The sequence below is a fragment of the Scylla paramamosain genome, chromosome 49, assembly GCF_035594125.1.
Source record: "Scylla paramamosain isolate STU-SP2022 chromosome 49, ASM3559412v1, whole genome shotgun sequence".
NCBI lineage: Eukaryota > Metazoa > Arthropoda > Malacostraca > Decapoda > Portunidae > Scylla > Scylla paramamosain.
Window position 1 is genome coordinate 3,627,823 of NC_087199.1, and position 16,810 is coordinate 3,644,632.

Genomic DNA, 16,810 nt, shown 5'->3' on the forward strand with positions numbered 1-16,810 from the left:
AGAAAGTATATATATATATATATATATATATATATATATATATATATATATATATATATATATATATATATATATATATATATATATATATATATATATATATATATATATATATATATATATATATATATATATATATATATATATATATATATATATATATATATATATATATATATATATATATATATATATATATATATATATATATATATATATATATATATATATATATATATATATATATATATATATATATATATATATATATATATATAATAATAATAATAATAAAATAAATAAATAAATAGAGACGGAGACAACAGTTTATGACAACACCTCATCATCTGACCTGCTGTTCAAGGCTAGAACAAAATACCCTGGGGTTATGATGGAGGAGTAAACACATAAATGAAGAAACAAGCTGCCCTTTATGTAACTACGATGAAGAAAACCTAGAATATTTTCTGCTATAATGCCCAAAACTACAAGGCATTGGAAACACTACTTCTCCAACAACCTTATCACACATGCATATTGGAAAAACTCTTACTCTTTGATAGAGAGCATAAACAACAAGACTACAAGAACATCATAATGTCACTTTGAAAAAAAAAAGGATCTATTAATAAAACAGCAACAGCATCAACAGAAGGAAAAAAAATATAAATAAATAATAACAGGGGTGCCGTTGCAAAGGCAATACCCCAAAATACCTACTGAACTGATCCGAGCCTTTGACTTGCCCAACTTACTGGCAGCGGTAAGTGTCTTCCCTTCCAAACCTCCGTCATTCGTCTCACCTGCGCCTTCCTGAAGAAGACATGACAACTACCACGCCTGTGACACCCTCATAGGTCTCTGCCAGGGCTCTTACGATCCCCATAGGATCATCGCAGTTCCACAACACCGCTGCTGCTGCTCGCTGAATTGGCTCCTCTGGCTCTCTCCTGGACGGTGCAGCGGCGCGAGCGAGGCACAGGGCACAGCTGGGCCACAGGTGAGGGAAAGAGAGAGGGAGATATTGGCTGTTTTCCTCATTTTCTCTTGTTTTTCTGGAATTGTTTATTTCACGTTGTGTGAGGTTGGGATTGTCAGGTGAGGCACAAGGGAGAGCTGAGTCACGGGTGAGCCACAGGACAAGGGAAAAGGGAGATGTTGACTCTGTTTCCTCCTGTCTGTGTGGCTGTCTTGTCCAGAATGTGTATTGCATCACGTCGTGTCAGGTCTGTGAGGTGAGCCACAGGTGGTGAGGGCGTCCAGGTGTTCACTGGCAGGGAGGAAACAGACGGAGTGAGTCAGTCTAGGTGTTCAGGTACAGACAAGACGGACTAGTATTGAGAGAACATTAACATTTTTAGGTAAGAATCTGAGGGCTAGGTTAGGTCAGGTCAAGGGGCAACTCTCAACTCAACAGCAGAACTTTCTCAACATTCTCTGCCTTTGTACCTTATTTAATTCACTCTATTTCTTAGTGTCTGTTTTTTCTTTATTTTCCTTGTTCTCCTTCCCTTACAAATAAACATTGCCAGACTGAGGCACTGCGGCAGCAACTGTCAACAGTGGTCCTTTCTTAACCCTGTCTACGATCACAAGCTGTGTCTTTACCAGTAAATTTTTACTCTTTGGTATATTTGCAGTTTCCCCCAATAAACCAAACATAAGTATGAAGTGTCTCATGGTCTAGATCACACTGCTAGGAGCATTTCTAACCCCATATTACCTTGTCACAAATGAATGAGGTTGGGATGGTATTTCAAAGATTTACCTCAGTTTTTAGCTGGGATCCTGTTTCCACAGTCATTGAAAGGATAGTGAGTGTGTTTGTGTGTTTGTTATCAATGCTGGAGTGTTAGGATAGGTTAGGTTAGGATAGGTTAGGATAGGTAAGGTTAGGATAGGATAGGTTAGGTTAGGTTAGGTTAGGATAGGTTAGGTTAGGTAAGGTTAGGTTACCTTAGCTCTCTGGTTGTGTTCGAATATACTAATGGTGGTGGTTCAAGGGTGGCACAGCCTCCTAGTTATAATAGGTTTTTGGTTTGCTACATTTAGGAAATTTTCTTGACTTCTAGGGAAATTTCCCTACATTTTCATAGTCTATATATCACTCGTATGTGCACCCCCCCAACACCCGGTTCCCCACATGCCCCCAAGCTTGCTGGAGGGGTTGGGGAGTTGTGGGTAGAGATTGGGGATATTGGGTGAAACTGCAAATTTACCTTCTCTTTCACCAGTCTTTCTATTGAATGTGAAACTAATATTTTCTGGTAGTTTTTAGTCTGTTTTGCGTTGATATGCATATTGGTTTCCCATAAATCATTAGTTTTTATTATATACCCATCAGAAACTAATGTTTTGCGATAAAAACAAAAAAGGTTAATAGAAAACAGACTAAAGTCTAAAAAAAAAAATAGTTTTGTCCTCACAAGTAAGTAACAGCAGTAACACTCGCTGGCAATATTCCCTGCAAGAGAACTAGCCGCTGCTTGCCCATTGCCACCAGCTGGCTGTCACGCACCATCGTTTAACTAAACCTAATGATGAAACTTGCCTAACCTAACTAAGTTAATCTAACATAACCAAACTAGCTTAACCTAACCTAATGGCAAGGCTAAGAGTAAAGTCATTACTTTATTTATCTTTGTAAAATCTGGTGATGTGCTGGAAATAATTAAGGCAACTCCCACCACAGACTGTCTTCCTCAGACTAATTTGAATAATTCATATTGAGCTGCTTCTCTCTCCACAGAATAAAGTAAAGTGCTATGATTGACTAAATTATTTATTTATTTATTTTTTAATTGGCCAGCGGCTGCATCCTCAAACAAAAGAACCAATCACCCTGACTACTTTTGCGACTGCACAACAGATGTGACATACACACATGTGAATGAACTTGCATTCACTGGGGTAGATCAGTGCTCAACTATCCATCACATGCTTGGATGTATCACTTCTGAACTGTGCCACAGGAGTGAGCAAGCTTGCAATCAACATTGTAAATAATTTGTGGTGGGCATATATGGGGATCAAAATGCTCAGAATGAGAAGCTCCATCTGATGAGAAGGGTAAGAAGAACTGTATTGAGACTGGTGCAAGAATAAAGGAATACTGCCTCTTCACCTGTACCTTTATTTATTTATTTTATAGTATTGAAAACATTAGTATTTTCATGTGAGGGCCAGGTACGCACCATAGACCGTACAGGTTGAGACCCAGCTTGTGTTTCCAGACGGGGCTGATAAAGGGCTGCTGTTGACTGTTGCTGCCTTGTCTTGCCTTGTGATGTTGGATGGAGAGGAAGAACAATTAAATACACCACCATTTGAGTGAAAGACCATTTGACTTTTTCCTGTTTTCTCTCTCTTCCTTCACAGTATTTTGCCTGTTAGTACTCTCAGGCACAGGAGAATATTCTTTGCATCTTTCCATCCCACAACAGTATCAAGTTACCACTGAATTGAGGAGAAAAAAAAAATATGAAGCTTAGATTAGGATTTTGCTTCCCAATCAGATTTGTTGAGGTTGGTTAGATTAGGTTAGGATTGGGTTAGGTAGGTTAGGATTGGTTATGTTATGGCCTGCTCTTTTAAACATCAGTAATTACGATGCAGCAAGTCCCATGATCGTATTTGATTTTGCTAAACCCACAGTTGTGTTCGTTAAACACTGGATGCAGCGCCCAACGGCAGATTAAATACTAAGCTCTTCGCATAGGTTGGCAGCTTTGGTTTCCTTAGTGATAAGAAAAGGTTGCAGAATTTTGTTATTTCTCATTTATTAGATCAACTTTTGCATTTTCCTTCCAGCTATAGATAAAGAACGAGTTGATCTATTGATACGTACCTTCAGAATCATCATACAACATATGAGTAGCTGACTTTGACAAGGGCCCGTGCTAACCACTCTGAAATGGAGTTAATAATGTATTCTGTTCTATAATTTCCTCTACATTTTAGGAATAACATTGATGTGATTGTATCTCTCGTGCATGCAGCTAACATCCATTAATCACAGTAGTGCATACCTCATCATCCATGCTATTGCCATTACTGTCTCGGTAAATATCAGATATTTGAAGAGGCAGCTGTTAATAGTGATGGTTAATTTTAATGCAAAAAATTAATGTACACTATTGTTGCTAAATAAAATTAGTGTTATACACATGAAAGTTTCCATAAATGACAATAAAATACTTCATTGTGGGGGCATGTAAAGGTGCATACACACTGCGCTGATGTTTCGTGTTAGCACGCCATGTGACATGTCAACACACAGCAACAGATTGCATCATATAACACAACGACGTTTTTATTTATCTGATGCATGTTACGTCAGAAAGATTTGATTTTTTGTAGAGTGAGCACGTTCTTTCTTTCTTATCCTCCAATTTTGTGTTGTAAAAATTGAAAATGAATGAAAACATGTTAAATGAACTCGATGAAGAAGAGGAGCAGTTAGTAGCAATAGCTATAGCGCTTGCTACTTCTGGAGAAAAAACTCAAACAAATGTGATAAACGCTGAAAGGGATAGTTTGGGCGAGTTTCATCACCTATTTCCCCAGCTACTGTCACAGGAAGATCGTTTTGTTATGTACTTTAGGATGACAAAAGAAGAGTTCTACAACCTTTTAGACATAATAAAACCAGCAATTACAAAATCCAACACTCAACTAAAGAAATGTATAGCAGCAGAAGAGAGACTTGCTGTATGCTTGAGGTTAGTAAAACTTACACAATTATGTCTTGATATTATTTTCAGCTAATTAGGTACATGAAACACATAGATATGTAAGATATTACATAGAAAAATATACTGCCTCCTTTCCTGTAGGACTTGTAGAGTCTTCCATTTCAGGAAAAGGGGTAGAAGGTGCTGTAGTCGAGGTAGAATAGCAATTGGGGTTTGATTCACCAAATGATGTAACGGAGGATGTGTTAGAGGGAGATGGAATTGGTACTACGGGTAGATGAAAGGGACCAGATGCAGTGTTTTGATAAAGGTTTTGCTGCTCCATCTCCCGAATCTGGGCCTTGAACACCATATTGCTTATTTCCATCTTTACTCTGGCTTGTTCAATGGCACTGAGTTTTTTAACCGAGCTGGCAATACTTAAAAAAAACATTTCCGTTTCGTCTCAATGGGTTTTGTGGCCTTCTGAAAGTTGAAGACTTTGGGCCCGCATACGGCTGTTATCCTTCATAATGTTTACTATTTCACTCATGGATGAATCCAGTGCCTGCCTTTTCCTATACTTTGGTTTGGGAGTTGATTTACTTCCAGCAACTTGTTGGTCACCATTGCTTCCATCTGCAATTGTAGTTTCTTGGTTACCATTGTCATTGGCACACTTCTCTGATGCTGCAGTTTTGTCTATTTGGCTTATGTTTAAGTCCTCTTCAGTATTTTCATTGATGACCCCACTAACCACATCACCATCACTTTGATCGTATCCTCTTACATATTCTATTAACTGTTCCTCCATAACGAAAACACTTTGTCACCATAGAATAGTACCTGTTGAATAATATAGAACCACATAACATAGAATAATATCGAAACACTATAAAATAATATCGAAACACTATAGAATAACTTCGAAACACTATTGAATAATATCAAAACACTATACAATAATATGCGCCTACACCTATCTGACGCAGATTTCCTTCTGTCGAATATCTGGGAGTTTTGAATTTGATCTGATGCGTGTTGATGCATGTTATGTCGCGTAACACGTCAGCTGACGTGTTACGCGACATAATCAGACCAGTGTGAACTTCATTATGAGAACGCCTGTTCCAGATTTTTTGCTAACACGTGTTAACACGTCATATGGCGTGCTAATACGAAACATCGCAGTGTGTATGCACCTTAAGTTTTCTCTATCAACACATGACACACCAGCCAGCCCAAACTGTCGTACAGCATTGCTGTTGCCAGTATCCTTATGTTTTGTCAAGTTATTATAGGAAGCTAGTTATTAATTTACAATTATTACTTAACCATTGCTAAGAGAGAGAGAGAGAGAGAGAGAGAGAGAGAGAGAGAGAGAGAGAGAAGTTCACTATCACAGACACATTACCACTGTGATAGTGCACACACTCATGCGATCTTCAAAAGGGAAGGCAAGTCACTTGTGAATCTTTTAGAGTAGATAAAAAAAAAAAATGTTGAAAATAAACAAAAGATGATCACTATAAACTAAAAAAAATAAAATGTTGAAAATAAACAAAAGATGATCACTATAAACTGTCTCACTGCCTTGAGACAGTTTACAGAGAGAGAGAGAGAGAGAGGGATGAAGGGGGAGGAAATAGGAATTATCATACGCCTGGCAGCATTGTCCATCCTAGAGTGAGCCAGCAGAAAACACTAAAATTATTGTCGTGGAGTGTTTTACTTATGAGTCTGAGTCTGTTCTTAATGAAATTTATTAAGAAATGTTGCATGTCAATAGATTTTTTTGTTCAAAGTTTTACTGGGCCATGTATGTGAAAGTTTCAAAATCTGAAAATGTTTCCTGCTTAACACACTCCATTAGTCCTCATTTTATAACTCTTTAACTATTCAACGTAATGAAATCAGATATATCGTATTTGATGGCTCATTAGACGCATGGGCTCATAAGACGCAACCAGTTTTGACAGACGTTGAAATGAAATAAATAAATAAATAAATAAATGAGCGGATTTAAGCTCTGAATATGAAGTGAAGGACTTCACCTGACATTTGAAGACTCACATGCATTTAGATCATTATTAAATCCCAATATTTTTCATTTAAAAACTTTAATATTTGCTAGCAGCCTACGTACCAATCCTGTTGTGAGATGTGAACACCTACCTGGCATATGGCATCAGCAGTGACTATGAGAGACTACAGGGGTAATAAAGTTTGTTCATAAGAATGTTAAAAGATGGTTGCAATCTTAACTGTATGAAAGTGTGTCTTACCTCAAGGAGTAACGGCATCACACTATAAAGAACGCAGTGAAGCTTGCCCATGTCACCGCTTCGGCGTGTAACCGACCGTGTGTTTGTTTTGGTACACGAAATGCTTGGTCACTTCGGCAAATTCTTCCTGACTGGTGTCATTCTATGTGAATTACCGGTAAGTATGACCTATACTAATTATTATAGAAAATAGTTTCGGTTTTTTAACATTTTGGATATTGAATGACAATGAGGAACGAATTATGTTTGAAAATCGAGGTTCCACTATAGTTAGTTGAAAAATTTTAAGTGCACACATTTATGTCATGGCCAGCGGAATCACCGTCCAAGAGACAAGTGAGAGGTTTTATAATACTTGATAAATGCGAAGTCTAATAGTATTGCTGATATTTCCTCATACTAACGAATGATAATTGTGCTTACTCTAGAAGCAATATCCCCCCATAACCAAAGTAAACCTAACTTACCGAATTTGATGGCATATAAGATGCATCACGGTTTGTGCAGGCATTGAAAAAAAAATAATAATAAATAAAAATGAAAAAAATAAGCGGGCTTAATTTCTGAATATGAAGTAAAGGGTTTCACCTGACATTTGAAGCCATCTCATATGTATTCAGATCCTTATTAGATTGCAGTATTTTATAAAAAAAATTCATATCTACTAGGACCTACCAACATTAGTCCTTAGACCAGTCCTACTGTGAAATGTAAACAAATATGGCGTAGGTAGTGACATTGTCGGACCCCAGATGGGTAATAAAGTTTGTACATCATATATATATATATATATATATATATATATATATATATATATATATATATATATATATATATATATATATATATATATATATATATATATATATATATATATATATATATATATATATATATATATATATATTATCATCATTCTACACGGAATTCTAGTTTTAATATTTAGTACATTTTTCAAAGCATAAGGATGTGTGAAAATAGATTTACCTTATTCTCTACAATATGTTTGAAATATTCAGTACATTTCTAAAGCAAAAGAGTGTGAAAGTAAATTTTATTTTATTCATGAAATTTAGTATGATTAGCTTCTTTTTATTCAAATTCAAATCCGTGAAAATAAATTAGTTGCATTCATGTCTTGCGTCAAAGAATAGTGGCATCATGCTAAGGAACAGTGAATGTTGCATGTGTCGCCAGGTTTGGTGTGTGCAAGTTTGTTTTGGTACATGCAATGTAAGCGTTGTCACTTAATTTCTTCCTGACTGGTGTTATTTTATGTAAATTACCAGTAAGTATGACCTGTTATACGTTACCTTGCAAAAAGAATTGTTTTTTGTGGTGTAGAAGCAATCATCACCTTGTTTACATGTACAATGATATTTGGGGTTTGATTTAAACGCCACTGATAGCGCTCCATCACTTGACAGGCACTCTAGGATGGGGTGTTACCATAGACTGAATCTAGGTAAATTGCTCGAAATCAATTGCTCGAAAAATAATTTCTCGAACTGTCAATTGCTCGAAAGGCAGATTGCTCGAAATAATTTCGAAGCTCGAAGCACCACGTCAGCTGCGCCGTCTCATGTCTCGAAAGGCAGATTACTCGAAATAATTTCGAAGGACAAAGCATTACGTCAGCTGCGCCGTCTCACGACAGGTCTCTTGGCTGGCTTAACACACGGTGGCAGGGCTACTTTCTGTACGTGTGGTTCCCCCTTTCTTCCTTTCTCCCCATTGCAACCATATCCATAGTCATTAGGCTTGCCTTACAGTATTCCCTTAAGTGTTAATACTTGTCACTGGATTGTCTATTATTGATATTGAGTCGACCTATAATACTACTGATGATTTTCCTGATTCTTTCTTATATTTGTTTTCTATTTCTATTTCAGTTATTTTCTAGATCTTGAACCCTAGAAATGGACATAACTTTTGTTGAGAGCGAAAAAGGAAAGAAGTAGTTATGTTTGGATGGATATCTTTATATCAAAGACAAAACAGTGAATAATAAGATTTACTGGAAATGTGAAATGTGCAAAAAAAAAGAAATGGTCAGCACGTGTTATCACAGTCCATGATAGTATCCAGAAACGAAACGGGAATCACAACCATGGAGGAGATGCCGCTAAAATTGAAGCCGCTAAAGCCATGGAGAAAGTGAAAGAACATGCAATAAATAGTCAAGATACACAACATTATATTGTATCATGTGCTTCAATGAAAAAAGTCCTGCTGCAGCGGTGCAGCTCCCTTCAGTACCAAATATGAAAAGAACCATACGTAATATACGCGCAAGGGAAAATGCTGGACCTGCTTTGCCTAATAGCTACCTCGATCTTAACATCCCAGAAGAGTTTACCAAAACCATCAAAGGGGATTTATTCCTTATTTATGACTCTGGTCCTACAAATGATCGTATTTTAATTTTTACAACCCAAAGCAATCTCGATATCTTGGCACGTTCGGAGCACTGGTTCCTTGATGGAACTTTTAAAACTGTGCCTTTGATTTTTGGTCAAATGTATACAATACATGGCTTGAAGTCAGGTAAAATATTACCTCTTGTATAATTATGCACTGTTACCTAACAAAACTGAAGAAACCTATAGGAGGTTCCTGAAGGCTCTTAAAGAAAGAATCCCTACATTACAGCCATTAACAAAAATGATTGATTTTGAACTTGCCATGGTTAAAACAATAGAACAAGAATTTCCAATGTCTAAGTGTAGTGGCTGTTTTTTTCATTTTTGCCAAAGCCTTTATCGAAAAATTCAAGCAAGTGGCCTCAAGAAAATGTATGACATCAATGCTGAATTTGCTCTTAAAGTTCGTCGTTTATCTGCGTTGGCATTTATACCTGTACCCAAAGTTGTGGAAACATTTGAATTTATAGTTGAAAATGAATTTTTTCCGGATGAGCTTCAAGGAGTTGTGGATTATTTTGAAGACACATTTTTGGGCGGCCGTGTAGACGCAGCCGTAGACGTGCTCCTTTATTTAAACATGAAATGTGGAACTGTTTTGATAATGTTGTAGAAGGACTGTCAAAAACAAACAATGCAATTGAAGGATGGCACAACAGTTTTGAACATCAAATAGGTGCTCTTCATCTGTCTATTTGGAAATTTATTGATGGACTAAAGAGAGAACAAAGTTTACAAGAATTGCGAATAGAACAATATGTGGGAGGAGTGAGTGCAGCTGAGGGCAGAAAAAAGTACTGTGACACCGCAATGCGATTAAAGAATATTGTATCAAACTATGACACAACAGACAATGTAGAAGAATATCTAAGAAGTATAGCATACAATATTTCATACTAATAGAGTAAATATTTGCAATATTTTTTTAATTTTAATTTTTTGATTTTTGAAAATTTTTAAATGTAGCCATTAGTGTTTTTAACTGTTCAATTAACAACAATAAAGTATTATTTTATCCTTTTTTTATTCTGTTTTCGAGCAATTTGCCTTTCGAGCAATTGACAGTTCGAGAAATTATTTTTCGAGCAATTGATTTCGAGCAATTTACTGCTGAGCAATTGATTTCGAGCAATTTACTGGATACCCCATAGACTTACCACTAGCCACTGTCCCAAAGCTGAACCTTGGCATTTTAAGATGCAAGGTAATTTTCTGAGATTTTTTTTGGGAAAAAAGTGTCTTATAAGCCATCACATACAGTAACAACTAAATTTGCTGTCAGCATTACAAGTAATTTGAGGTGGATACATAAGGGTTTCAAATTACTCAGAATGAAGAGCTCTCTCCAATAAGGGTAGGAAAAGCTGTGTTGAGACTCTTGCAAGAGTAAAATAATTCTGGGACTTCTCAGGTGACAGTGGATGCTGGCTGTAAACAAACCATAACTCATCAGGTTACAAACGCAGTCTCCCAAATGTACCTGAATGTGGCATTTTGAATACCCGAAATCTATTAATCTAGAGGATGTATACATTTTTCTTTTGCATAGGAACACTTTGGCACATTTTGATATTTCTAGCATAACTTTCTGTTGCATAGGACTGGTAAATATCATTGGGGGTTTGCCACTGGGGAGAGTGGTTCTCCCCAACATTTCCAATATGATTTCTTCAGGTTTGGTTGACCTAACCACAATAAAAACCACAATTAAAAAAAAAAAAAGTGTCTTGAAACCTCGCTCCAGAAAGAGTTCAAGTCATAGGAAGGAGGAAATACAAAAGCAGGCAGGGAGTTCTAGACTTTGCCAGAGAAATGGATGAATGACTGAGAATGCAGGTTAACTCTTGCATTAGAGAGGTGGACAGAATAGAGGTGAGAGAAAGAAGAAAGTGTTGTGCAGCAAGGCCATGGGAGGAGGGAAGGTTTGCAGTTAGCAAGATCAGAAGAGCAGTTAGCATGAAAATAGTGGTAGAAGATAGCAAGAGGTGCAACATTGCTGTGATGAGACAGAGGCAGAAGGCAGTCAGTAAGCGGAGAGGAATTGATAAGATGAAAAGCTGATGATTTCACCTTTTTTAAAATAGTGAAGCATGTGAAGCAAACTCCATACATGAACAGATAAAGCCCCTGTTAGCAGCTAAAGTGGGATGGGAGGGGGTTAGAAAAACTGACAGAGACGGCTCTGAACGCCACAGAAGCTGTTTTAGCTAGAGATGAGATGTGAAGTTTCCAGTCTATATTATAAGTAAGGGACAGATTGAGGAGGTTCAGTTTGCCAGGTTGTGTCTGCCAGGTTGTGTTTGTCAGGTTGTTTGTCAAGTTGTGTTTTTGTCCAGTTGTGTATTGTATGGTTGTTTGGTTGTTTGTCTGGTTGTGTTTGTCTGGTCATGTTTGTTTGGTTGTGTTTGTCTGGTTGTGTTTGTCTGGTCTTGTTTGCAAGGTTGTGTTTGTCATGTGTTTGTCAGATTGTGCTTCACTAATTGTGTTCTATCTAGCATCAAGTTTTTGTAAAGCAGCATCCTTTTCATTTCAAAGTGAAGCAGTTTTGTCGTGGTGCTGCTTCAGTAAATGGCAGCCAGCAGTTGCACAGCCATTAGTCATTTCCTTGTGCACATCTTGTCATGCTGAATATTTTGATGGGTGAGTAAGGTCAGGAAATTGTGAAATAATCGTACAGTTGACCCTCCATTTAACGGACAAAAGGGAACCAGCAACATTCTGTTAGTGGGAATGTCTGTTGCTGAAAAACCACATTCCATGTTCAGTACCATCATGTAAAGTACCATTCCTATCCTAGGCTGAATGTACCATGCATATTAAAGATACAGTGTTCTTTTTTGTTTAGGCATCTTGGTAGCACTAAATAGACCCTATAAACACTAAGTACAGGTGGACCTATTGTACAATGTACTGGTCGAAGACTGTTGCTACTGTAAGGTGTAGACTGATGCTCCCACCTCCCAGCCTCCCACTCTCCTGCCTGGCAGGAAACTGCTGCCGCCTCCCCCGCCATCTACCAAACAAATGTTCAAATAACGAACATTTGTCCATTTGTCTGGATTGTTGTCCGGACGATGTACAGTGTCTGTTAAATTCAAAATCCTTTAAGTGGAGGCTAGAGTGTAACATCATATTTCTGAAGTTCCAAGGAGTCCAGTTAGGGGTTAGACTTGGTGCAACCCTAGGGTGTCCTCAACTTTTTAGTGGTGAGGTGACTGCTGGATGTGTGTTGGGGCACTGTGTGAGGCAGTGGAAGGTGATTATGTACCAGATGATGCACAGGTGTGAGTGAGGCAGGAAGCAGGCTACTGCTCCAGCATTGTGTCAAGGCAGTGCATGGCTCTTGGTGTCTCACTGTCATTGCTGTTGCAGGTATCCTGGCTGCGTGTCCTTCTGGGTTCTGAGATGGCTCCCTCCATCTGGCTTCCCTGAAGGTTTCTGCATGAATGTTTAGTGCGTGTGCTACCAAGAGCAGTGCTGCAGAGGAGTGGTGAGGGTGGACGGCAGCATGAGTGAGCAGCAGCAGCAGCAGTCTGCCTTAGGTGTGGGGAGAAGCAGGCATGGTGGCAAGAATCACCTGGAAGCAGGCAGCTCTGTCCACAGAGGAGAGAGCAAGTTTGGGTGTCAGCAGTGTGATAAAACTTTTACATCCAAAGAAGGGCTTAGGTTACACATACTGGCACACAGTGGTATTAGAAATTATGAATGTCAAGAATGTGGAAGGAAATTTCCCAGAAAGTCTGACCTCAGTAGACACACACTGACACACAGTGGTGTTAGAAATTATGAGTGTCTACAATGTGGAAAGAAATACACCCAACAGTCTAGTCTCACCACACACACCCTGACACACAATGGTATTAGAAATTATGAGTGTCTAGAATGTGGAAAGAAATTTACCATAAAATCTCACCTTACCACACACACCCTGACACATAGTGGTGTTAGAAATTATGAGTGTTTAGAGTGTGGAAAGAAATTTACCCAACAGTCTAGCCTCACCACACACACCTTGACACACAGTGGTATTAGAAATTATAAGTGTCTTGAATGTGGAAAGAAATTTACCCAAAAGTCTAGCCTCACTACACACACCCTGACACACAGTGGTGTTAGAGATTATGAGTGTCTGGAATGTGGAAAGAAATTTACCCAAAAGTCTCATCTCACCACTCACATCCTGACACACAGTGGTGTTAGAAATTATGAATGTGAGGAGTGTAGCAAAAGATTTTCTACCAGTTCTGAGCTCAATAGACATGCCTTCAGACACACTGGCTTGAGGGAGTTCAAGTGTGATGTTTGTGGGAAGTGTTTCAAGACAAAGCCTGACATTGCCAAGCACGTGAGGATCCACTTTTGAGGTGGTGTGTTGTGTGGACCAGTGGGATCACACCTGTGCCTATGGGAGTGTGTGGTGGTGGTGATGGTGGTGGTGGGCAGTGTGTTACATCTGTGGTGGCAGCCGTGCCCTTGTGTGCTGTGAGGGAGTAATGGCCCCAGCACTCGTTTTGCTGGCAGTGCAGGTGTGACTTTCAGTAAGTGTATGTGTACTGTGATGCATTCTGTTCACCAGACTCGGGCCAGCAATGAGACACTGGTTTCTGAGTCTGTTAGCACACTGAGAACCTTGCCGGTTGGAGGCATGTCTTGGAAGCTTGGAGGTGGTGGTTTAAGAGTGAGGGTTTCTTCTAGTGTCCTCCCACCCTGCCTAGACAGACCGAGGTTGTGTCGGGGATCTTGGCAGCCAAGGAGTTGGTAGCCTTGCGCCTTCCTCCCGAAAAAGGTGTTTGGCTACTCCTGCCCTCCATGTCCTCGGCTGTGACTCCTCGGTGAGCAGGAAACTTTATCATAGTGAAGGGTAAGAATTTTGCTTGGTGACTGCTGGTGGTGAAGGTAATGAAGTATTTGTGTGTCTGTGACTGATTTTTGTGAGTTGTTTCTTTTCATCTTTGTGTTTAAGGTTAAGACTAACTTAGAAGTTTTGTTAGTGTTGTGTTGTGTTGTGTACATTGTAAGTGAAAAAGTGAATGCAGTGGAATCTCGGTTACCGAACATCTCCCTTTTCAGATAACTCAGTTTTCGAAAAAAAAATTTAACTCTTAATTGCTTCGGTTGCTGTACCATAATTTGTTTTTTTGAACAAAGTTACTTGATTTCAAATACTACAAGATGTAGCAAAAGTGGCCATTTATTGCTAATTTATAGTGTCTATAAAAATTTCCTTCATTTTATGTGTTTGGAGAAGAGACACAGAGGGTAAAACAATAATTCAGTCTTTGGAATAAGTTAAATGTGATCCCGTTGAAGAATTTGAAGAACTGTTGTAAACAAACAAGGTTTGGCACTCAGGAGTTATCCTGAGCCTCCTGTGGCTCTCTCTATCACCCACAATGCCATTACTACTGCACAACTGCATTTTCTGAATAACTTTTCCCCAGCAGCAAGATGTATAAGTGTTATGGTCACCTTGATTTTGGCAGTAAGTGGGTTGCTCCTCTCTGTGTCCCTCTGTAAGGCTTCCCTCACTAGATTGGTGACAAAGAGCTGCATGGTCTAAAGTCTAAACAATGTCTTTTGATGAGTTCTGTGTCACTAAGTTCATTCAATACATCCTTTCTGGATAAAAAAAAATTCTAAGCTGGAGATGTGGAGGGGCCATCTTAGCAGTGGGAGTGTCGGTCATTACCTGCAAAGACATGGTGGACGTGTGTCTGAGAATGGATTAATCTATTTTACATTGATTCCTATGGGGAAAATAGTTTCGGTTTTCAAACATATCAGATTTCAAACGGCATTCAGGAATGAATTAAGTTTGAAAACTGAGGTTCCACCGTTTATTGTAACTACCCTCTTTCCATTCCCTTATTTCCACAAGTGTTGTGGTTCCATTTCTTTCAGTCTAATAATAATAATTCATGGTTTATTTGCCAAGAAGGTTGCACAAATGGAACATAAGGTTTTGAAATTCAAGCAGTCATAAACTATGCATGATATACATGCACTGCTGGCTTTCTTGATCACATAAGTAACATGGTTGTTCTATGTGAGGTTCGTGTTAATGTGAATTCCTAACAATTTACAGCCGTGAACTACAGATATATTAAAGTTATGTAAAGATGACTGTGGAAATGCAAGTACAAACATAACTTCACATTTGCACTACCACCAAAATGACCTCTTATACTTCCACCCTTTTCTTTGTTAAAAAAAAAAAAAAAAATTGCTTGGGGGTGGAGCATGTTTCAAGATAAGTGTTATCTACAGGTGTCCCCCAAACTTACACTGTTGTAGTAAAGAAGCAAACACAACCATCACATTAGCTGCAACACTGATGTAGTATTTACATGGCACATTAGACATCTGTTGTTTATATTTGTGTTATGTCTGTAAAAGTGTAATTTGAATCTTGATTACAAAGCTCCTGATTTATTTACCATAAATGCAGGCCAGTGCTTCATTTCATGATTGAATAGTAGTAGAACAAATACAGTGTTTTGAATAAGCTTTATAATGGTGTTGTCACCATCACCACACAGTTGTGAAGGGCAGTGGGCCATGAGTATTGAGGGATGCCAAAAGTGGGCCAGGGGCACAAAAAGGGTGAAAGCCACTGGTGTAGTAATGCTGTGCACCCTGTACAGAGAAGAGGAGGACAGTACTGGAGCACACTTGTTTGAAAGTAAATATGTAGAACCAGTGCTGGTTTTAGAGTGTTTGAATTGAAGGGGCAGCTATGTGTATTGATGGGGCACAAAGATATAGCTAAAGATCTGGGATACATTTTATTCTTGAGATCTAAACTGAATTATAGTCACAACAGTGCTTTGCCTTCCTTGTGATTTGCTTGTACATCTGGCACGGCAACAGGCCAGCTGGCAGCAACTGCCACTGCAACCTCAGCATTAGTGTGCATGCACCACACAAGCAGCCAGCACCAACCCATGCCAAAAATTACACCATATGAACAAGTGTAAGCGTGCATGGAGGAGGCTGGCTGGAGTGTGTGGGTGCAGCAGCCTGCTGTGGCGAAATAGCTTTTGTGATCTAATGCCAGGTTGTAGATTATAATTACCTTGGTTCTAGGCAGACATATGTTAGACTAAGCACCCACCAGTACACAGGCCTGAGACTATAGGTACTTTGCTGTATTTGTGTGTGGAATGTCCACCTGGAGTAGTAGTAGGCTAAGTAAGGTTGAGTGGTGAACTACTCTGCATGTAGTAGCTGGGCTGTGACTGCTTGAATGAGAGCAGGAGTGTAACTCCAGTCGCTCCTTGAGGGTGACTAGCTCCCCACATATGAAGCGGGTTAACAACTGTTTTGTTCCGGGAGTGTGATTCCACTCGACTCAGATCCTCATTGGTTCATTCACTCATTAAGGTGGATTTTTATTTTTAGATTTAGATTGTTAATCACCACCATGAAT

The 16,810-nt window shown here is 38.7% G+C and overlaps 1 protein-coding gene and 1 long non-coding RNA gene across 2 annotated transcripts in view; one reads left to right on the forward strand and one right to left on the reverse strand.

Annotated features, from left to right (window-relative positions):
• Positions 1-989: 989 nt before the first annotated feature.
• LOC135095504 (uncharacterized) overlaps positions 990-16,810 on the reverse strand; it is a 189,083-nt gene continuing 173,262 nt past the window's right edge. The window contains exons 10-11 of the mRNA XM_063996363.1: positions 3,848-3,908; positions 990-1,270 (exon numbers count right to left, since the gene is read on the reverse strand). The gene's annotated coding sequence lies outside the window, so the exon portion shown is untranslated. The remainder of the gene's footprint in view (positions 1,271-3,847; positions 3,909-16,810) is intronic.
• LOC135095509 (uncharacterized) overlaps positions 13,750-16,810 on the forward strand; it is a 42,538-nt gene continuing 39,477 nt past the window's right edge. The window contains exon 1 of the long non-coding RNA XR_010264418.1: positions 13,750-14,242. This is a non-coding gene — a long non-coding RNA (uncharacterized LOC135095509). The remainder of the gene's footprint in view (positions 14,243-16,810) is intronic.